Source organism: Cupressus sempervirens, chromosome 9, assembly GCF_028749045.1.
Source record: "Cupressus sempervirens isolate cs-2001-9-10 chromosome 9, ASM2874904v1, whole genome shotgun sequence".
In the NCBI taxonomy this organism is placed as follows: Eukaryota; Viridiplantae; Streptophyta; class Pinopsida; order Cupressales; family Cupressaceae; genus Cupressus; species Cupressus sempervirens.
Genome location: NC_143126.1, coordinates 212,631,358 through 212,656,795, shown reverse-complemented (window position 1 = coordinate 212,656,795; position 25,438 = coordinate 212,631,358). Strand labels below are relative to the sequence as shown.

Here is a 25,438-nt window from a genome sequence, read left to right as displayed (position 1 = left end):
AAAAACCCCCTTGTACCGGGTGCACAAATTGTACAAAAGAGACATTACAAAAAGAATTAAAAATGTGTCACCAAGGTGTATGAGGAGCTTGGCCTCAAGGCATATGGAAAATAAAGTGAACATTGTCAGAAAATGGTTGTGAAGGCCAGTTATTGGTTCATATGCAAGCAAAGTGTCTGCAATGAGGACCTTGTAAAGTACTACATATAAAAAGGCCTCAAACCCCTAACTCTACTCACTTTGAAGTTTCGAACTCATGTTGACACACTGAACACTGTAAGATCATTAAAAATAGAAGTTGAGGACACAACATTGCACTACCAATATGGAGACCGATATTGTTACATCCCAAAATTTTGACCTAATTTTGAATTTGTTCATAACCATTGGATTTAATGGATTATCCCTTCATGATAATATGAAATAGGTAGTTATTTATATACATTGTATTAACTGTTAATGAAGATGGTCGTTAACCATTAACTGTTATTAGATGATTAGCAGTTGCTTGATTTATAATAACGATTATTATGTTTTAATGAATTATTATAGAATTATTATTATGGCAGAAGTGTTTTCATGGGTGATTGTAAGAGAAGATGAAGAAGGGGGGAAACATTGCTAAACAGGATCATCGGAATGGGATGTTCGCTTAGTTCAATCATCAAGATCAATAGGTATGACCTTAAACTTCTTTCGAAAGGATGTAACAACTTGATCACAGGATGCATTTTTGGGAACTGCATGAATAATCTAAGACAACATAAAATAATTTAAATTACAATATAAAACATACCTCAAGGGATTTTTAATTCATCTTCATCATATTATTATAATAAATATTTACATACGTACATATAAATATAAAAATGAAATGGCACCAATAAATTATAGTAACGTAATTTAATGATGTCACCCCATTGATATACTTACATGAACGTATATAAGTATATATTATTTTGAAACTATAATCTTCACGTGCAACTTCAGATTGATACTTGTTTGTTCACCACTGTCCAATAACGTGAATGTCGTCTATTATATTTTGTGTTTGATACTCATACATATTCAGATCATTCCCTCAATAGAGGACACTCCTTACTAATGATATATCCCCACCTCCAGGCTCCTACTATTGACTAAAGAATAGTAATGACGTAAGGCATGTACTCCTTCATTCTCTCAAATGGTAATTGTTATCACCCAAATCTGCACCCTGATTTGCTTTAAGTCCTAAAACTCGCAGCGATTTTGGAGAAACATTGGATCAACCAGAAGTAGTGGGTAACCTATGACCTGGTTGAACCTCTGGATTCTAGGCCGATTCCTATATGATATATCTGATACCTTACTTGTACTAATGGAGACGTGAAAAACTTATATGGAAAAGGGTAAAAAGACAACCTTGAACACAAAAAGCTTAAAAGATTAAAATAAGGTGATACACCAAGATTGATAACAAAAAGTACTATTATACCTGAGACACAATGAAAGTTTTTGATAGATAATCACAAAACCCCTGCTTGAAGATTTGCTAATTCATATCAATAATTTAGGAGAAGGTTTATGAACTTGAAAATATATGAAAGGAAATTAATCACAATCGAATATATCAATAATGGAAACACAACTCAAAACCTATGAAACCGCTATTAGATGCAAGATAAAACATAATTCAAAAAGGTCTATCAATAAAAACACAATTTGAATAACGTCAATCACCTTGAAACATACAACGAAATCTTTCACTCCAAAACTGGTTCCAATGAAAACCTTTATTCCAATCAAAGGCCCAAAAAACAATACATCTGCATAATAGCTTAGAATAATGAAGAAAAAGATACTAAGGACAAAATCACATAAGCATCCTTCTTCTCTCAAAATCTGAACCTCTTCCTCAAAAATAAGAGGAGTATATAACAACAATACCAACTGCCTCAAAATAGGAAATCTGGGTCGAAATAATGAGTTAACTCCTTGTCAAGAACCTCTAAAAACTCCAAAAATATGCTCCAAATATCTCTAACTGAGCTTCTACCATCCATGCATAAGAAAAGTCTAAAAAAAACCCCCAAACTGCCACAAATCACTCCATAATGCACTCTAAACTCCTCAATCTGCACTGGGCCTCTAAAAATATCAACTGAGACTGCCCCTTCAAATTTGGCATTAAAAATATCAACTCCCCTTTAACTGCTTGATACTCTTAGTTGAACTTGATTTTATAATGCAACCCTCTTTAACTCATTTTTTATTCTTGACTTATTATTATTAATATTTTTAATTGCATGAATGTTATTATTAAATAATTGCTTTATAGAATATCAATTATAAAATAATACTTACAATTTTAAAGCTATGCAATTAAAAAAAATAAAAAGTGAAAGTCAAGAGTGAGTTTTCCCTTTTTATTTGGCATTATTATTAAATTGCACTCAAAAATTATTATTATCTTTTAGTTGATTAGAAATTATCAACTAAAAAATAATAATATTACAATATGCATGTTAATGCAATACAATTTAATAGTAATAGACATTATGTGATAAGTCTATATTAATAAATTAAAAAAGGAATTCCTCACCATGCCACAAACCCGAAATTTTATTCAAAACATTTGAGGAATTGATAAAGGGCAGTCATGAGTCTTATTTTGTCATTTTTGAAACTTATGTGAATGCTGAAGGTAAAACACGGCAGGGTAAAAATGAAACCCTAGCCATCCAAAGCTCAGACCTTGCAATTTTATGTTGTTGGACGCCATTTTTTGATGTATCCTGTTGTTGCTAGACGCCTGGAGGACTTTCTCAGACTTTCTTGCTGGGTTTATTGGCCGTTGACTCCTTCGCTAGGTTTTTCCTTGGACGCCATTAAACTCATTTCACGTGTTCATGGTATGGAGGTTTTTCTAGATGCCGATTGTTCATTTGGCATTGTTAAAAGCTGAAAACGTTTTTCCTTTTGTGGGTTTTCTCTCCTTCGCTGGGCTTTGAATGCCATGAAGCTCTTCTACTTCTCTGTGGCCGCGGGCTCTGATAGCATGCTGGAAATAAGAGATTTTTTGCTGTAAGTAACTTTGTTTATTTTCCTTTGACAGCTGGGTTTTACTTTCTATGAGCTTACTATGGTAAAAAAAATTTCTTTGAAGACACCATGAGGGTTTATTTATGCTATAAAATAACTGCTATCCTTCATTTTTCTCCATACAGGTTTTAGTCTGGAAGAATATTTGTAATACCACCTCAGATCTGTGGTTTTAAATGAAGGCTTCTTCTTGTTTTGCTCTCACTTACCATTCTCTCAACTTTTGTCCTTGCTGGAAGTTATTATGCATATGGATGCCATGTTTACCTCAGATCTATGCCATATTTTTGTGAGGATTTCTGCTGCAAGTTGTAATATCCGTGAGTTTTTCTCTTGGTTCCTTTTGCTGCATATAAAATCTGGGTGCCATTTTATGAGTTTGGATCTTGACTGCAATTTGGATTTGCTATGAAATCATCTATTTCCTCCTTTTCTTTTGGTCATGGGTTTGTTCCAGCAGGCTGAATATGAGACGCTTGGAGACTGACCTTTTGTTTGAAGCTAAGAAAAATGTGGTTTTACCTTATGGATATGAACAAAAAACGACTCCAGCTGGTTATCTTTTATTGTTTGAAGATGTATCTATTATCTTGCTGTTCCATACTACGTTCTTCCTCCTTGCTTGTTTGGACGTTTGAAATTCATCTCAGATTTCTCTATTATTGGTTCTTGCTTCTGATATCTACCCTGCAATGTTCATTTAATGTTATGCTGATTTGTCACTATTACAATGACTATCTCGAATCATTTCCATGCACATACATGACCGCTGTCTTTCAATGTGGAAACAAGGCATCTTTGTTGTTACTATGGCATCCTTCTGTTGCAAGTTATTAAATATTTGTCCCTTGAATCTGTAGCATGCATTACTTGGAGTGCTTTTGTGATCTTATTATTGTATTGTAACACTCATAGCTATGCTCTGTTTCATTATACTTCAATAATATAGAAGACATATGTTTAGTTTCCTCTGTTCTTTAGCATGTTACTGATTTGTATTCATAACATTATTGTAGCTGATGGAAATGAAACAAAAGGTGTCCTGCAATGAAATACATGTCCCTTTAATGTTTTGTTATATTCTTGCTGTAATGAAATAGATACCACAGTAGTACTATTCTTTTACATCATTTACCTGTTGGAATGTAGCTGTACTTCATCCATGTTGGGTTCTGCCTGTTTGAATGATTGTAGATTGTGATTTTATGAGGGTTGTTGAATGTTGAAAGTTGTAATACTTGCCATATTTGTCTGTATCTGGACATTGTGCCTTTACTGGACTTCTTGTAAGTTTTATCTTCACTCATACTAATGAGTATTATCTTACTTCTGTCATTGCTGATTGTAGATTGTACTTTTATTGCTTTTATACTTGTTAAAGCAAAAGGTTTTCAAAAACTAAAATAGTTTGTCCCTTTAATACTTTATTTGTTGTTATTTGTATGCATACCAATCCCACCTGCTACGCCTGTCCTGTTTTCACCAATTTTAATAAGTAAAAGGTTTCAAAGCAACATGAATTGTCCCTTTAATACTTTTATTTTTCGCGATTGATCTCTCTATCTACTGATGTATGCTTGTATTTTACTGAGATGAATAGCGTGCAGGATGATGAAAGTGAGATTAAGTGAGCTATCAACATTGCTTAGATCCATTGGATCTAACCCATTTTCTTTTGTGGATGCAGGGATTGGATGCACGGAAAGGGAGAGATCTAGAACAACAAGAAGGTGGATGCGGATGGATGCCATTTCACCAGTCATTACAGGCAATGACTGGTGCCCATGACCTTTTTGTCCTTTTACTCTTCTTTCACGTTACTGATTTTAGTAGAGTATAGGTGTATATCAGCACGTAGGGACTACTCTCGCAGTCAGATGTGTGGGAGAAAATTACTTTCAGCATTTTATTTCTATCATGATTTATTCCATCATGCAAACATTGTATATTATTTCAGTATGAATAAAATGCTTTTCCTTTAATGTATTTCTGAGAATTACTTGAAAGCAATAAGCATGTATGTTTTCCTCCATTTGAACATGTGTGAAAATTGAACAATAGTAATCACCATAGATGCTTAAATTCTTTAACTTTCTTATATATGTTATCTTCCCGTCAAGGTATTGTTTGAGTATAATAATTCTATTCCATAGAATTTGGTATGTATGTTCTCCATTCTAGCATGTCGATGCCTACAGCCTCCTCCTTTTGCTGATATGGGTCACTTAAAATCTGAACATGTCCTTCCTGGCCACTCTTGTTTGCAATTTGTACTAATATTGTTTTCACATGTGTTTCGTCCTTTTCTTATGTCTTATCTCCTGCCCCCATCAACTACTAATTCTTCTCAATATATATGATTCAAATTTGATACCATAATTATAGAGGTCACCGATAATCTTCTATTTTAAATGGGGTTGATAGGATAAGATGTTCAGTTTGTCTTTCATGGAGGATTCGAGATCTTTCTGTATTACTCGTTCCAAAGGAAGGATGCGTGTGTAACATCCAGTTTTCCCGGGTCTAAATTAACATCTAACATAAGCATAGAATACAATTATAACTTCAATTTCATAGGAAGCCAGTTACATCATTCATGTTCATGTGAATAAGATTTACTGTTAAAATTCAGTTAAACAAAATTTCTTAACTAAATACTTGAAATATCATTAAATGAAATTACTTCAGAAATTGAAATCACATACCTTGAAAAATTGAGATTGAAAATCAACTAAGGATGCTTCTGCAACCACCCGGATTAGTCCACAAATATACTATAACAATTTCACAACTCGACTATCATCTAAAAATCGCTATCTCAAATCATATGATGATTACAACTAATTACCACTATGATTTAAATTAGGGCATCACATATCATTTTACCAATTAGGGCATCAATTACCATCGGTTCATTTAGGGCTCCTGAAACCGCTTTACCACTTAGGGCTTCCATGACCACGCAATTCAATTTAGGGCATTCGCGACGATGAATTTAATCTAGGGCTTCCATTACCACTGTATCATTTAAGGTTCCAGCTGTCATACAATCACATAGGGCTTCGGATTCCTTTTTCCTTCCAATTACTTATCTCATCATAATAAGAATGATAATACCTGTTTCTGATAAACGATCGAATGCGTAGCTTACTTCTGTCTGACTCATATCCGACATCTTGAGTGAGGTGAAACATTGTCAGGGCTTTACCACCCAGCCTCGGACCAGATATTTTCCCACACGATCTCTAGCGAGAAAGGCCCTCCCTACCCGGAATCGATAGGGGACATCTTACCATCCACTAAACTTCAAGATATAAACACGCCATATGACTTGGCAAGAGATGATCATCTTAATATGAATATGCATGAGCTATTGATTAAATTCATTTAAAATGGTAAATATTAAAATGTCATTAATTGATAATGGTTCATATTAATGACAATTCCTTTCTCACACCTCATCACCCAACTTATCGGCTAGACAGCCAGGTGAGTCTCGGGTATCCAAAATTCTCAAAGCAAACGGTTCTAACAATTATTCAAGAAGATTTCATACATCAATCATTTCACATTCTATGATTATTTTATGATCACAAAATTGACACCACCATGACAATCATACAACATGAATGGAACATATATAAGCTGAAGTGTTATTTATTTTATTACTTATTTGAATCAAGATATCATCCTTGAATTTTCTTTTCCAGATTCATCAACATCTCATCACCCTAATCAAGTCATCAGACCGGCGATTCCGTGATGCCTAAAAATTTATCTTTATCGTACCTTCATTACTTCATTCTGGCTTTTAGCCAGGTGATATCATTGGTGCTCCATTACTGTTATCAGATGCTATAACATATTTTCTAGAAGGATTAAAGTAGAGTTACAAAAGAAAAGATTCATTCAAATGATTGACAAATTGTAGATTTATTCTACTCTCTCCTGACATTAAACTGTTATAAAAATTATCACTGAATCCATATCATTGTACGGCTATATTCATATTGCAGAATTTATGAAATCCTAGGCAATCTTGTGATATTAACTTGTGTTTTAAAGCAAGGGAAAGATAAACTATTTCACAATGATCGGAAATCATGAAATTGAAACTTAAGAAAGGAATTCCGACTCAGTCATATCAAAAGAAGGAATAAAGATGTAAAATAATTTGAGCATGACTTCCTTATGTAGCTGTCTGCCCTGCGGTTGATTTGTCTAATACTGGACTTTATCTCCTCCTTAAGTTTCCCACGTATCAAATGCTTGAGAAAGTGGAGACATATCTCTTTGATTTCACTAATGAGTAATTCTGAATGCACAGCCGATTGTATTCTTAGATGCAATGATATATGAACTCTAATTACTATACGTATGGAGCAGATAAAATGGTGTTAGAACTTCTGAATTGCAAAACGAATGGAGTCAAAGACATGTAGTTCTAAGACTATGGCACCGTAGCAAATTAAAGTCAAGAAGGAGGAAAGTTCGTTATCCCTCAGCGAATACATACTTAAGGAGGGGTCCTTATGGCTTCCTGCCGTTACAAGACTACTCAAGTCTTTAATTCGATTACTATGAAGAATTCGAAAAGGAAGAGGGAAAATAAAAAGGAAAAGAAAGCCGATTACAAGGTTCTTTCTCCTGCTGATACACGTTAAAGGTCCCAAATATAAATTTGAGCCGACCTTACGGCTACCCAACAGATATAATGAAGCTATTCGCATTCCCATGGTAACCATTTGTTTCCAAATATTAATTCAAAGTAAATTAATTAAAAACAAGAACATAAGTTGGAAGATTATAATGGATTCTAATTTCCAATTATTTAATTGATTAAAAACAAGGAAGGCATAAAAGAATATAACTCGAAAATAATAATTCAAATGTTGTTAAAATTCAAACATTTTTAAAATCTTATATGTACAATCAACTATACTTAATTGATTATTAAATTATAATGATTTCAGAGGTGATTTTATAAAATATATGTCTACAAAGAAGGATAAATTAAAATCCTTTTAAAAATTAAAGTCCTTAAGATACATTTTATATTTTAACTCAATTATTTTATTTAAATTATTTATTTAAATAACTCATGCAATTCCACAGATGTATCATGTTTCAAATTGCTAGGTCCTTTACCCGTCTGCCAGTGATGGTGATGCCCTGCCAAATTCTTTTCTGACAATGTTTCCACCCCTTTGACATGCTCCCTACAAGGAATTTCTCTGTAATTAAATTATAAATTATAAATAATCATATCAGTTAACCTTTCATCTTAATTCCATGAATTCGCGACTAATGGTCATCTAACATGTCATCTTCACTTGAAAATCATAACGACCAACTATCTTACCAATTCGCCAGATTATATCAAATTAAACTACCAACTGAATTCATGTGAACCTCAATGGCTATATTTTAAGCTAGGTCAAAAATTGGGATGTAACAGCGTGGATGTTGGGTATGGTTCTACATTAACGCCAATTCCTTTTGCCTGCCCGTTAAAGCTCCCTCGTCCAGGTTGATGTCACTTGTGCAACTTTGACTCAAACTTCTTATTTATCCTCCTTTCTATGTCTTTTCCTCCGTTCCCTCCTGAAGGAGTTCTATGTATTATATGTTTTTGGTTCCTCCTCTTAATATTATGAAGAAAGAGGATTGAAGAGATACGTCTCTTGATGAAAAGTTACATTTTAATATCATATGATAAAATATTATACTAATATTTCATATTTAAATATTATTTGCTCTATCATTAGCCTTTATATTTTAAAATTATTATTTGTTTATATATATTAGTATAATTATGCTCTTTTATTATAAAATTAATAAACTATATTATTATTAATAATAATATTTAATTATCTTTTATTAAGCATTAATAATTGATTATATCTAATTATTTATTTATTCATTTTTCTTTTTTAATCTTATATTATCTCTTATTATTATTTAAAAATCAATCATGGAAATGAGGACATTACACTTCCAAAGGCGTGTCAGTTGTGTCATCAATTGGTGACGGTTGGAGATTTAACCAATTATGTCGAATCTATTTGTATGGAGTTGGGAACAAGTGGAAGGTATGGTAAATATGGGAACGATTATGCTATGAAAGATAAATTATTTGTCATTTATGGTGTAATGTAATTCTACGATAATCCATGCTACTGTTGTAATTCATCTATCTCTAGTATTTTGCAATCCTGTGCAATCCATATTTGGCATGTAAACACTTCCATATTTGGCATATAAACATTTCCATATCTAGTGGGTCAACACTTCCACAATTGGCACATGACATTTATGGTATCATTTCCTAGTACGAACCTGAGCTCTAACTTGACAGATGGAAAGATAGAAGCATAATGGGGTGAACTTTTGACCAACAAGTAGTCATAACAAATAGTGACATTGGAGAAAGTTACTAGGGAGGATCAATTACACAAGACCTCGTTTAGGCGTGGGATGTGGTTGTAGACTAGTACATATAGTGGGAGGCAAAGTAGAGAGCTCTCCCCACTAGTACGTACGGGTCAAACTCATAGTGAATGAAACAGTGTCTAATCTCCTAGGGAGTCTTCAAAGGTTGTTAGCACAAAGGCTAGTAGAGGTAGAGGAAGAAAGAGAGGCTAACCAAAGAGAACAAAGAAGGCAGTAAGTATTGCAATGATTTTAACTATAGAGAGGAAGAACCTAGGGACACAAGTAACCATCAAACGAACCCTAACCCCAAAAATTAATGCCCCTCCTACTAAACAAGGATAGGAGATGTCACAAGGAAACACACCTGGAGGAAAGCGAGGCTGAAGTATGACACTCCTTACACGTACAACAACAAATAGAAAGGTGATGAAGATTGCAAAACCTCACTCAACAAGATCATAGTACTCACCTACCTAGTGAGCACGAAAAGGAAGGGTTGCCACATGGCAACACCATTTGGTATTGAGGAGGGATCAATATTTGGTACAACGCAGAAGAAACAAAGGACTCTAGGCATTTGGAAACCAGTAATGCAAAAAGAAGTTTGGAAGGAGAGGTAGACAATTTATTTGAAGGTATTATACGTAGGACAAGGCAATTGGCCATATCTGATGAAGAATAGGGCGAACAAAGCTAGAGACCCTTGGAAGGTAGGAATATCAATACCACCACAGTATACCACAAGGAAGTGGAGGAGGGGAACTCTTGTATCCTAACGACATAAGAGAAGTACCAGGAGGGAAAGGAGCAACAAATTCCCAAAACACAAAAGGTTGGGGAAGAAGAATGCCGAAGACACTAGACAATTGAAGACTCCCCAAATTTATGGATGAAGGATTGAAAGGCCCAACACGACATTGTAAAACATGTGTGACTATTTGGGATGCGACTGGACAAGAAGATGAGGATTACTAGTTAAAATCTTTCTCAGCCACCCTATAAGGCATAATCATCAACTAGTATAACACCTTCCAGCCACCAGAAGGCAACATGGAACAACTTGAGGAAAGCCTTTGATGTGGAATTCAAATTATTGTGGGATGATGACGAAGTAGTAGTAGAGATATATAACACACATCAAGGCAAAAATGAAAATGTTCAGTTATACCATCAAAGATTGAAGGAGCTAATTGGTAAGTTGGAAAATAATCTAGCACATGAATTGAAAAAAAGGTGGTTCATAAAAGGATCAACTCCCTCCATCCGAAGAAAAATGAAGGTGGTACACCCCTCCACATATAAGGAGGCATGTGATCGAGCAATGGACATCAAAAGTGAAAACAAAATGTCAAGGAACAAAAAGAGAATGAGTGATGGCAGTAGCAACAAGGATAGTGAGAGAGAGTCTCGAGCAATCCAATCACTCCACAAGAATATGATGCAAATGATGAAGGAGATGAAGGGGGAAAATGAAGCCAAGGAAAAAAATATATGAACTACCAAATGCTAGAATGAAGGGCACACAAGAGCTAACTATCCGAAAAAGTCATTCTACGACATCTATCAGGTTATCGGACACTCTCTCACAACTTAAAAGTGAGATAGGTACTCCTAACCACAAAATAGGCCACCCCACCTACTAGGCCACCAAGAACCATGATTAATAATGCCTCTCGAAGAGGTTATTGGAATAATAGAAATGGAAGCAATAATAACATGACATGGAATTGTCTCCAGTATGATGCGAAAGGCCGCCCAATGATACAATGTAGAAGATGCAATGAATGGGGACACTTTGTCTGTGAATGCCAAAACCAACAAAGTGGCAAAAGCATGTTGTGTTGGTGGTATGGATCAGGGAACCACAAAGATGTTGATTGCTCGAAGAAGAAAGGAGTGAACATGTTGGAATTAGTAAAATCAGAGAAGGAAATAATGGCCATTACTAGACCACAAGAAAATAAGGCTTCATGCCCAAATCCCCTGACCAAAAAGGAAAGATTACAGAGGCATGAATGACACTAAAAGAGAAACAAAGACAATACTAAGAGACAACAAGTACCTTTGTATGCTCGACATCAAAGGCAAATATAATAAAGTAGATGTTGTAGGCCACTCTACCTATAAGGGAGGCGAACTTGATATAAACATTACCCCAACTAAGTGTAGCAATTTTTGGTACAAAAGGAAATAATACGAGCCGAAGCAAAAGACAAGGTCATGGAAAAAGATATTAGAAGTACACCATGAAGGGAACCGCCAACCCTAGATCCAATGTTGTTCACGGTAGGGATAGGAAGGACCCCTATCATAGTGGAGATGGGAATTATGGGCCATAAACTCACTAATACTATTGTGGATGGAGATTCGAAAGTCAATGTACTTCCTAAAGAAATGTCGAAAGCTCTTGGCAAACCAACACTGTTGAAATATCCCTAACCAGATATTTACTCGTTTTTCCTTGTAAACCGTATATTCAGGGCTGAATATTGCAGATATAATACGAACACAATCGAAAGCAGTACAAATCCCAACAGATGTTTAACCAGCTTCTTCTTGAATATAATATTCAAAGCTCAAACATAGGCAAATGTAATACAATAGAACAATCCAGAAGATTCTCCACAAGATAATAATTCATTCTTGCCCACATATATTCAGGAATTCAAACATATAAAATGCATTACAAACCAACAACATAAAACTAGTTAACTCACATACAATTTCTTAAAACAACGTTATTGCATTATACAACAACAATACAATAACCAGCACTAATGAATCCAATCTTAAATATAGTTTAATAGTCAAATTGGAATACTAGAATAAGAACTTGTAAGCGCATATGAAACACCTAAATTATGTCTCTCGGACAATGTGTTTGCATCCACTATCTACCAACATGAGGGGCTATGTCCTCATACTAGCTGAAATCTAAAGCTTTCCAAATACTCTCACAATAGAGAACTGAAATCTGGAATAATAAATCCAAGCATCCCTGAGAATGAGCCTCTTTCTCTTTTTAATACACAAACTAAGACTCTTCAACTCCCCTCTCGCTTTTATCTTATTCCCCATGACTCTTTGTTTACCGTACTAGTAAAGAAATCAACACATACAAACAATGAACACGAACAACAGAATTATATTCGCATATGCCAAACATTACATACAGAGCATATCATATCACAAGATGCATTATGATGATCCCAGACGGGATATAAATACTACCACTGAACCTTCCCGAAGGAGTCCGTCGGCCACAAATATTCTATCCGCTACAAACTATTTACCGACAACGTCGGCTACAGAATACAGAAACACCGCCGGACATCACCCCGTCGGCTACAAAAACACCGCCGGAACCATCCAATCGGCTGACACCATCCCCCCCAAAAAGAAAAGTCGTCTCCGAACGACAATTACAAAATATCTGAGACAAATTAACAAACAAAATATATTATCAGAGTAACTACAACAAGAGAAATTTGCTTCTGACACATCACTGTCACCTTCGTCCCGTCCCTGTAGCCTCTGCTAACACAACACTGCCTCCTTGATGAAGCTGACCTTGATAGCCACCTGTGCTGCTTTCTTTGCTTCCAACACTGGGTCCACTGAGCTAAGTGTCGTTGCACTGCCTCCAACTGAATGATTAGCTCCTCCCGAGCTCTCTATGCATCCACCAAGACAACCTCCCGGCCAACACCTACTCCCAGTGCCTCGGTACACAAACAGTCCATGCCTGCAGCAACTTACAACTCTTTTGAACTGGTCAGACTCCCACGACTGGGGGTCCAAGGGGCAACGCCCCCGGCGGGATCGAGGGGCAGCGCCCCAGGACAACCACTGATGCTTCCCCTTCCCTTTGGCATTATCTGTCACTCATTCTGAACAACTTGATTCTGTGGTCGTTTTTTTTTCCTTTTTTTTTTAGGCTACTGGCTTGAGCTCTACAACACGCCAAATTCCAAATTCCGTTCTTCAAGAACGCCTCAATATGAACTCTGAAATCAAATATTCTCCACCTCAAAATTCTTAATTGCGGTAATAGACTCGTAGCTTAAAATAACATTTTGCTCCGCATGCTCTGGTTCACGGATCAAGTCATTGCAATGGCTGCCTCAAAATCCCTTAGCATCACGTGAGGAAGTGGAGGCACGGCAAATTGGAAGATCTCTCGAAACCCTTTGTTGACATGCAATTTGCAGGGAAGCGCCAAATTCTCCTCCACCACGCCGGCAGGAAAAAGCTCTTGCTGTTTGTCTTTACAGCCCCGCGGACTACTGTGAGACCCTGCTAACAGACTTTTAAGTCGCTGTTGTAAGCATCCCCCGCGGAAAGAAAGAAGTTATAGTTTTCTGTCCGGAAGCATTTATAATTTTCTGCCCGCGAGAGTCGCTTTATTCCACCCGTGGGGCTTTTCTCTTATGGCCTTTGCTTCTTTTTACACCTGCGGACAGACTGCCCGCGGGGCCTTTTTTTCACCCACGGACAGACTACCCGCGGGGCCTTTCTACACCCGCGGACAGGCTGCCCACAAGGCCTTTTTTCACCCGCGGACAGACTGCCCGCAGGCCCTTTCTTCACCCGCGGACAGGCTACCCACGAGGCCTGTCTTACTTCTTTTTCTTTTCTTTTTTCTTTTTTTCTTTTTCAATTTTATTTTTTTATTTTTATTTTTTTAAAAACAAAAGTACAGAGGTACCTCAATTTTGCCTCTAGGCGCCGCCATTCTGCAACGACGACGGAGTCAGCTGGCCATCCTGTGACAGCGACGGAGTCTTCCTGGCACCATATATTTTAAATTTGGATCCGTTGACTACCGGAGGTACCTTCTGCCCATCCAAAATTGATAATCTGATCGCTCCATTGTCGCCAACCTTCCGAATCTGATATGGTCCAACCCATCTGCCCTTAAACTTTTCCACTTTGATTTCATTCTGACCGTTGTATGCCTTACGTTTGTTCTGAGCCACCTCCGTCGCCCACTGTGCCTACGGTCGTCGCACAACTGGATTATTTCCTTGCTGTCGGTGCCCTTCCACTAATTTTATGCTGCGGTGTAACCTTTTCTTTCCACGCAGTCCATTCACCATGTACCGGACAGTGGAATTTTTCGTTTTTCTGTGTTCAAACTATATGTTCTTCCCCTAAGCTTCAACCATGGCAGCTTTTCCTTCTTCTGCTTCCCTGCATTCCTCCGGACATTCATTTTCCTGTGTTTTGTCACATTCGTCGACCGTTAACATATTGCAACTTGGAAACAGTTCGTAGTCTTCTATTTGCCAGTGGAACAGGCCATTCACCAAGTCCAGGTCGTCGTCATTCGATCCTCCATCAAGTCTCAATACTCCCTCTTCGTCTGGTTCCATTCTCCTCTTTGCTTCGTCGTCACTTTTGCCATCACTCTCTGAATCTGACGATGCTGCCTCCTTACCGACCATTTGTGTATGCAGGTCAACTGTGAATCTTTTGCTTCCACGCTCCATTGATAGGGTATTTCGTTTCCAATCATGTTTTACTTTTGCTTGCACCAATCAATCCCGTCCCAGAATAGCATCATATCCTTTTCTTTTTAATGGAATGACCACAAAATCCAATAAAAATGGTTGCGTACCAATTGTTACCGGTTGCGCTTTCAATATTCCCAACGGTTTGATTCCATGTTGGTCTGCCGCGAGCAACTGAAATGCAGGTGGCCACAATGTCGACTTTCCCAACTTCTTCCAAGTATCCTCCGGCAACACATTCACGCCAGACCCTCCGTCAACAATTGTGTCTGTCAAAACATTTCCCAAAATCCCCATCTTGACGACCGCCGGATGCCGTCCGGAGGTGAGTGCCAGCAGCATTGGGTCTGTTGTCATCACTTTCTTACTATCCCTTCCTGTGTCCTCTGGTGCTTTTGGAAACGGTGTATGATTCAGAATGGCCGTCCGTAATTGGGGCATTGTGAGAAGGAGGTCACTTATCTTGACCGGTATCTCCATTTGTAAGATCTGTCGTACAATGTTTTGTTCTGCGAAGTTCCTTGCCAAGGTGCCGATGATGTCCTTCAACTGAGATGTCCCCGCCGACGATGCCTTTCCAATTTTTGCCTGCATTTCCCCCAAAAAAAAATTTCCTCCGCTTGCCTCCGTGTAATTGCCAGAACCTCCTCTACATCCGTGTCAACAGTGATCAAGTTTACTTTAGCCTTTGGACACTTGGAATCTTCGTGATCACCGGGTCCGCACCATCTGCATAATAATTTCGATGTATTTGCCGCTGTACAATCCCGCGCAAAATGACCCCACAAATTACATGCTCGGCATTGAACGATCGGCCATCCATTTGCATCATACTGAGTTCGACTTCGGCTCCCATTATTATTGTTATTATTTGTATTGTTGTTATTTTGCCCTCTGCTATTATTCCTCTATCCTCCAGATGTAGCACCGGCGGTATTCGTGTTTTCGCTACTACCCGACGAGGAAGCCTCCTGTGTGAGAAACACCTGCGGAGATCCTCTTGTCTTCATGTTAAAGGGGCACTCCTTTGTTGAATGTCCCATGATCTGACAGATGTCACAGAATTGGTTCTTCGGACACGATCCTTTAGTATGACCATTGGTCTTACATTCCGTGCACCACAGTTCACTACCTTTTGGCTCTTTCTGCATATTTTTAAACTCCATCATTCAACCCATATCCTTCTATAAGGCACGAACTTTTTTGCTACTACCTTCGTCGGCGTTGCTATCATCTCCAACAGATTTGTCGTCATCAGAGTCAGAGGAGCTAGTTTTCTTCTTCTTTGTCTTGTGCGCACTTTCAAGGTCCAGTGCTCTGTTATAAGCATCCACATATGACAATGATGGCACACTTTTCATTTTCCTCTGCAACTGCGAGCGTAGGCCGTCCACAAACCACCTTTTCTGCAATCCGTCCGCCGGCTCGCTTTCCATTTTGTTTATTAAGTCTTTTAATCTCCTGGCGTAGACGCGGACAGTTTCGTGCTTCCCCTGTTTAGTATTGAAAATCTCTGCTACGATTTCATTATCGTCCCGTAAGAGTTTAAATTCCGCCAGGAACTCCTTTTTAAGCTTATCCCAGGTATCCAGCTTTTGCAGATCCATATCTGAAAACCAATCAATCGCAACACCCCGTAGGGTTGCCGGAAATTGCCTGACCCATTCGTCGGCATCTGTGATTCCATTTGCTTGCCAGATCGTCTCACGTCTTACAATGTCGAATGGGGTCGGCTGTACCATTGCCTTCAAATTTCGGCAGCTTCTCTCTGGGTCCCGCCATCACAACACTGGAGGTCTGCACTCCTACACCGGCAATCGGCACTCCCACATCGGCAGTCTGAACTCCCACACCGGCGGTCTGCACTTCCGCACCGGAGGTGTCGACAGCTGCGAACCTTGGTGAAGAAAAAGGATCCTCAGAAATTGTTTCCCGCGGAAGTCTATCCTAGACGAAGAGATCACTCCACACTTGTGCTCCGTCGGCACTGCAAGCCGTGCAAGTTGATGCTCTTCCGTCAAAGTTTTCTTCCCTTGGCGAACACAAGTTCAAGAACTCCTCCCGTGCTTCTCCCACCAATTCCACTCGCTGCCAAGTCTCCTCCAACAATTCTTTCGCGTTCCGGTGTCCGTCGGCAATCTTCTGAAATCTTTGTCGACGTTCGGCTTGCTGTGCTAGAATTAAATTCTCTTGCGCAGTACGGATTCCATCTTTTCCCTTCGCCTTATTTCGATCCTTGTTAAGCTGATTTGTCATTAATCTTCATTCCTCCCACCTTCCAGATTCATAAGGCAACGGCGCCAAATGTTTACCGTACTGGTAAAGAAATCAACGCATACAGACAATGAACATGAACAGCAGAATTATATTCGCATATGCCAGACATTACATACAGAGCATATCATATCACAAGATGCATTACAATGATCCCCGACGGGATATAAATACTACCGCCGAACCTTCCCGAAGGAGTCCGTTGGCCACAAATATTCTATCCGCTACAAACTATTTACCGACGTCGGCTACAGAATACAGAAACACCGCCGGACATCACCCCGTCGGCTACAGAATACAAAAACACCGCCGGACATCACCCCGTCGGCTACAGAATACAAAAACACCGTCGGACATCACGCCGTCGGCTATAGAATACAAAACACCGCCAGACATCACCCCGTCGGTTACAGAATCACCGCCGAAACCATCCAATCGGCTGACACTCTTCAACTTCTCTTTGGCTTTTGGTCTTATCTTTCCTTGTCCTCTTTATCCCACTTTGAATATTAAATTGACCTATTATAATAAAAGTCCACGCTTTCATAATCAATTTTAATATCATACAGATGTGTCCTTTAATATTTCTAATGTCCCAAAAAGGGGACATTACAAATCTCCCCTCCTTGAAATTGCTTGTCCTCAAGCAATCAGTACCAGGATCCCATACAAATCTGCAGGTAGCTTTGCAGTCCAATCTGAAAACATATCCGGTCATACTGCAAAATAAAGTGTCACTCTGCAATCCATCCATTAACCAGATCCCTGGATCCCATAAAAATCTATGAAGTGATGCGACACCTATAAACTGTACAACTTTGATCATCACTGCATCCAACCTTAAACTCAGTAGAACTACAACAAAGTCCTCAACAAGCCACATATACATATGATCAATACCTGGATCCCAAACCCGCGGTGCACCAATCAAGCTAATACCAAGATCCTGTATTACTACATATGCATAATCTATCATCTCAACCAGCCATGTGCTGCTATCATATGAGACAAATTTGAATCCAAGTGAGGGCTTTACTCCAACCGAGATCACAAGGACTGCTAGAGTCAAATAGGGATGGGAACTCAACATCACGCCAACCAACTCCTTGAAACAATACTAACCATGTGGCCAATCCTCTTGGGTCCCAGAAACAAAAAAAAAATCCCCCTCCCCATCTACCTGGAATATCATGTCGTTCCATACCAAAAAATAGTGGAATGCCCAAAATATCAAACTACCACCATACTAATCGTCTAATAGGTATGCTGAATCTATAATTGTATTGAAGAAGCAAGCTAGATATGGCTTCCTCCATGAAGGGAAGTGTAACAAACCAAGTACCCACATTATGCTCGACATTTGTGACAGTAGAGTAATGGTAGGTACTAGATACATGATCAGAATAGTCAATCAATGAATACCCATCAGCATGGTCCTCTCTCCTTATATGCCTCTTGGCCCTGTTAGCAAAATTAGCATCATGTCCCTCCATCAAATGTAATAAATCAGTCACCACCTAGTTGCAATCAATATCAATCAGCGACTGTTGATCAACATCAAAAGCTATTCCATCCTCAAACTCGAATAAGGGATTCTCCAGAATCCAAGTAGCACCCATCTCAAAAATTGAGTTACTCTGTTCTAACCAATCAGAATTATGTTGGTTGAAGGTATTATCATCATAAGAACAATTATAATCAGGTGTTGCTACACATTTAGCTGCTCCAAAAGATGATTCATCAATCTTATAGTCATCAACCAACGAACATGATGTCATAAATTCATAGAGACTCCTTTGAATTCCCAGGTATCTAATCCATGGTTGTGTCTTTTTCAGCCTTGTGGTCCTACACAATACCATCAACTTCATCCCCATTAAGCTGCCCAGATGACTTAGTTTTGTCTTTCTTTTCATCCCTCATTATAGGCTGAAACAAATTTTCTTCCCTTTCTTCTACAAACTTGTACCTTGCTAAGAATGATTTCAATTTCTGTTCACATTGTTTGCCAATACTGCCAACCAACCTATAGGCATCAAAAGAAGTGACATGTGTTTGTTTCAGTTCAGCCAATATGGTAGAAAGGAAATTTTGTGAATCATCATCACTCTCTTCAATTATCAAGGACATAATGGACTGCATAAAGGATAGAACATCTCTCTTGAGGTCCCCTTTAATAGCAATCATGAACTGATGGAACATATCATGAATCAGGTCTTCACACCCGAGATCCAACATAATCACACAAGCACGAAGTTTTGCTACTATTTCTAAAATATTGACTGCCTTACTAAAGGATGGAGTATGGATGTTACACAATTTTTTAAAGCTTTCTACAATCAACTGGAATACCTCTTTCATCACTTCCCTGCTGTATGGATCATAGGGTGCAGTTATCCTCATAACCTGAATAATACATTGCACAACTGCAAGTCTTACTTCCCTATCAGGATGTCTCAACAATGCTGGCTTAGCCAAAGGAATCACAACAAGTAGGATGTTCACATGATTATTCTTTGAATCTAGTTGTTCCATTGTGGATAAATAATTCTCTATTGCTTCCAACTTGCGAAGTAACCCATGTTTTGATTGAGGCAAATATGCAAGCTCTCCTTTTATATTGTAGAGATTTTCTTCAAGGTTTTGATCCTCGTCCTTGACAATAAATTTGGGTAGTTGCCTAAACATGTTTGGGGAAATTCAGATGCAACTCAAACAACTAATATTGTTGAAAATGTTCACCCAGCTAATATTTCATTCAGATAGGCATAATCTTCAATGAGATAGTGTTTAAATCGAACTCCAATGTTAGACGATATCCAATTCGGTCTGGATGTTGCCCACCAATGACTTCCTTTTGGATATTGAACACTTCATTCACCCAAATGTACAATTAATCTTTGGACGACCATCTATAGATTGACCTAACTCATGTGTTTAACCTGTAGGAGTTTTGTGCCAAGATAACTGCTCATGCTGAATGTGATAATCCCCACAAGGAGGGCTTATGTACTGTAGTTCTTAAGGATTGAAGACTTCGCTTAGAAATGTTAATCCTAAAACAGGTTGAGATGACTATTAAATTTATAACACCAACAAATTTAATAGCTGGTCAAGCAACAGATTCTCTTCTGAGCCCAAGCAAATTCTAGCATTGTTTTTGCTCTGTCATGTTCTGGTAGATAGATGTTTGTACTCACGTTTCAAGTAAGTTTTCAGGATTTCCATCAGCAATGGTGCATTATCATCATCATTACTAGGCTCTCCATCAATCTTTGAGCCAAACTTCTCCCTGAGTTCAGATTTCCAAAGCCCTTCGGGCAAATTTACTTTCAATGTATGCCCCAAATGTGCCCATTCCAAAATTTCACAAATTAGTGCAGTCAACAACTTGCCTGATGGAGAGGCGTGAAGTTGTAATGTTCTCAACTCGATTTCTCTTATTATAATTAAATCTTGTTACTATTGTGATTGAACTCGGTATCCTTGTTCTCCAATTGTTGGTGCATGTATTTAAGAATTTTGTGGATACCATGAAGGTTTGAACTACTGATATAGTTTGCCGACTATAAAGTGTTGGATTGAATACCCCGTCACTCCCAACGGCCACTCGCAACACCCTCATTGTCGGTTACAAACTTCTCACACCTGCTGATAGGGTCTGCGATCCATGGTATAAGAATGGTCAAGCACGTCTACTGATTTCTCTTGCCTCCCACATGAAAGACTACGGTCGGTTTCCTTACTGCTGTAAAAATGTTGAAGCCCAATAACCTGCACACTAGCCACTGTCCCGTCCACATTGTATTGAAACCCACGTGACTATGTTGATTAACGGTTGGGCCTGTCCTATCAACTAAGAACGAGTTGGAAGTATATTTGATGTTGACTCCTATTATTACTTGAATTTCATAAACTGTTAATACTTATTTTGATGCACTTACTCCTTGGATTTCGAATAGCTATGACATTTCATACTGCAACTCCACTTCTGAAGATGAACAAATATTTTGATGAGAAGCTGAATTAACACCATATGTTATTGCCAGGTTTGGAGTGCCATGACGTTTCAAGATTCCAGATAAAATCCCTACCCCTCCGCTAATGACACCCGTAGCTGTATGCCCGAACACCTCAGATTACCCAAGTCACGTGGAGGCAAATACCACCAACCATGCTAAACAAAGTCCATTCCATGACAAGGAACCTGTGGCAGTTACACATGAGCATTGAAATCCTCTTAGCATGGTGCAAACTAGCCTTGAAAAGTGTCATGAACACACATATCACCGTAACTGATACCTGAGTTGGAGTTAAAAGAAAACTACTGATGTCTCGTTTCCAAAACTTCGGCAAATCTCCACTAGTTTCATACCCATAGCTATATTAATCCCCATGAACGTTACCAAGCAGACGGGAGGCCAAAAAATTGAAGCAGACTGATACCAAGCTTTGTGAAATAAATTTGACATGGTTCACCACTGTATTTGAATGAGCAGCGAATGAGAGTCGGGAATGTTTGCTTCTAAAGTGCCATCGATTCATTCTTTTCTAACATCCTCATTTTTAATGTGTCCCTGCTTAGCCGAGTCTTATTCGTGGTAGTATAATTGCCCAGAAATATGTTATTACCCAAGCAACAAACGTAATAAGTCCTAAAGATTTTCAACTCACAGAAACAACCACTTATCAAATACCATACAATTTCTTTCAACTTATGATTGGAATCTAAAGTATTTCCCAGAAAATTAGCTTCAATGGAATAAATAGTTGCCCAGCAATTATATTTAATCAATCTCCTTATTGTGAATGCAACCATCAGTTCTCTATTCCCAGCTGATAGTCGAATGCCTCTTGTTGTCGTATCCACAAATATCCCCCTTTGCAAGTAGTATTAAATCTGAGAAAATGTTTCATCGCAAAGCTCCTCGATTAATTGGACACATGACACTGTATTTTCCAGACTTGCAACATCTTCACAACATACAAGAATTTCCACTCAGCTGATGTGTGCTCCAGGCCAAAGAAAACAATTTTCTTGACTTTTACCACACAAGCTTAATAATCACCAAACTTTTACTTTAGTTGTTGCAACTATTTAGAGATATTTCTAAACATTCAATAAAACCTTGTGAGAGATGAGTTTATTTAAATCTTTTCATAACTATAAATTTCTCTCTAGTAAAAAATTCGCATGCTCGCAAGAAAACCAGCTCTGATACCACTGAAATATCCCTAATTGGATATTTATTCGTTTTTCCTTGTAAACTGTATATTCAGGACTGAATATTGTAGATATAATATGAACACAATCAAAACCAGTAGAAATCCCAATAGATGTTTAACCAGCTTCTTCTTGAATATAATATTCAAAACTCAAACATAGGCAAATGTAATACAATAGAACAATCGAGAAGATTCTCCACAAGATAATAATTCATTCTTGTCCACATAATATTCAAGAATTCAAGCATACAAAATGCATTACGAACCAACAACATAAAACCAGTAAACTCACATACAATTTCTTAAAACAACGTTATTGCATTATACAACAGCAATATAATAACCAGCACTAATGAATCCAATCTTAATTATAGTTTAATAGTCGGATTGGAATACTAGAATAAGAACCTGTAAGCACATATGAAACACTTGAATTGATGTCTCTCGAACAATGGGTTTGCGTCCACTGTCTACTAGCACGAGGGGCTACATCCTCATACTAGCTAAAAGCTGAAGCTTTCCAAATACTCTCACAAAGGAGAATTGAAATTTGGACTAATAAATCCAAGCATCCCCAAGAATGAGCCTCTTTCCCTTTTTAATACACAAACTGAGACTCTTCGACTCCCCTCTGGCTTTCGTCTTATTCCCCGTGACTCTTCGACTTCTCTCTAGCTTTTCGTCTTACCTTTCGTTGTCCTCTTTAGCCCCTTTGAATATTATATTGACCTTTTATAATAAAAGTCCACGCTTTCACTAGTCAATTTTAATATCATATAGATGTGTCCTTTAATATTTCTAATGTCCCAAAAAGGGGACATTACAGCTATGGCCACCTACCTTCCATTTGATGGGAGCAGACCAACATGGCATAAAACCACTTGGCATGCTCATGGCTCAAAAAGTATCGGTAGGAACACAACAGTTCTTCCTACACTTTGTAGTCATCACCCTAGAACATAAGGGGTGTGTATGATGCTCTACTTGGTAGATAATCGTTGGTCACAGCAAAAGCCAACCATAACTATAAAAAGAACACCCTATCCATTGAAAGTGAGGGGAAAAGATACACCATCGATTTGCAGAGCCAAATAGTGAGCCAAGAGCTCACATCTGACTTAAAATCTGGAGAGGGAGAGTTTGGTGACGATGGAGGGTTGAAACCAAATGAGGAATAGATGTTAAGGCTCGATAGCTGCTCGGAAGATGAAACTAGTTCTCTTAATGAATTATTCCATTGGAAAATGCAAGAGTACGAGGTGTTTCAATCAAGTTGCCACATGTTGGAGATTGCAAAAATGGAGGAAAATGAGGACACATATCGGTGGAGTAGAAGGAATATAAAGAGGGAGGGTTAGGGTAGACAACACACTCACCAATTTGAGGAAGGACTGAGGAAGCAACTAAGAAAAGAAACACAAGGGGAGACAATGAATAAGGAAGGAACAAAAAAAAAAGGGAAGGAAAACTACTTATATAAATTAAAAAGAGCAAAGACTAAGGCAAGAAGCTCTTTAGGAAAAATAAATTAAAAGGGGGTAAAAGTAGAAAAAGGATAAAAAGATAAAAATAAGCAGTGAAAGCAACCTAACCCTAATCAGTCAAGAGTATTAAGTTCATAGGGGCCTAGACTATAATTCCATTTCTAAAAGAGTGGAGCATAAAAGGGCAATGGAAAGATTTTTACGAGGCTAAGGTGTTACATCCCAAAATTTGACATAATTTTAACACGTGCTCATAACTGTTGGATTTAACGAATTATTCTTTCATGATCATGTGAAATAGAGAGTTATTTATATACGTTGTATTATCTGTTAATGAAGATGGTAATTAATCATTAACTGTTATTTGATGTTAGCAGTTGCTAGATTTTGAAATTATGATTAATAATTTAAAGTTTTTTAAATGTTTATATGAAATTATTATGAATTGTTATTATGGCAAAAGTGTTTTCATGTGATTGCAAGAGAAGATGAAGGGGAAGAAGCATTGCTAAACGGGATCATCAGAATGGGATGCTTGCTTAGTTCAGTCATTAGGATTGGCAAGTATGACCTTAAACTTCTTTGGTAAGGACCCGACGACTTGAACACAAGATACATTTGTGGGACCCGCATGAGCTATTAAGAAAATAAACTAAGAAAACATAAAATAATCTAATTAAAATATAAAACATACCTCAAGGGCTTTTAATTGAACTTTCATCATATTATATATACACACACATGTACATATAAATATAAAAATGAAATGGCACCATTATATTATAATAACTTAATAAAATGATGTCACCCCATTGATATATTCACATGAACGTACATATATACATATTATAAAAATACAACCGAATCATAATTTTTCCAACTCTTTCTTCTAACCTTTTGTTTTCTTTTCTTTTCTTTTCAACCCATTTAACACTTGGCAATTTGAATTAACAGATAATCTTTTATGTTATGAAAGCCAAGAAGTCATGGCTAGTTCTTTAAAAAGGAAGTTGTGAGAGGAATCGGGCACCATATTCCACATTCCCGATTTCATTCTGCTGCTACGTTTTCAAAATCTCTTTGCCTCCACAACACCCAACTTCTTCTCATTTTACCAATTAATTACTTCTGCTGATACCCTGCAATATCAATTATTAAGCTTTATTCAAGTAGTAAAATTTCTAGTCTTTGCCGTGCAAGTATTCTGGCTGAGAATCAGAGATTTTATGCACTAAAAGTGACGTCTCAAGCAACTAGAGGGAGCTGATCAATTTGCAGGTTTGTCAAACAATACTGAATTTTTATCAGGTCATGAGTTACCATTCCAATGTTTTAAATACAATTTCTACAATAGTCGGTTAGGCATAGGAACTTTTTTTTTAATCTATGATCACATTATTTAGTTAGTTGAATGATTCCTGC

General features: G+C 37.7%; 1 protein-coding gene and 1 long non-coding RNA gene across 4 annotated transcripts in view; one reads left to right on the top strand and one right to left on the bottom strand.

The window, feature by feature from the left end:
* Positions 1-5,116, top strand: part of LOC149538264 (uncharacterized) — a 57,579-nt gene extending 52,463 nt beyond the window's left edge. The window contains exon 3 of the long non-coding RNA XR_016356022.1: positions 4,772-5,116. This is a non-coding gene — a long non-coding RNA (uncharacterized LOC149538264). The remainder of the gene's footprint in view (positions 1-4,771) is intronic.
* LOC149538263 (uncharacterized) overlaps positions 1-25,438 on the bottom strand; it is a 151,858-nt gene that overhangs the window by 110,755 nt on the left and 15,665 nt on the right. The window lies entirely within an intron of this gene.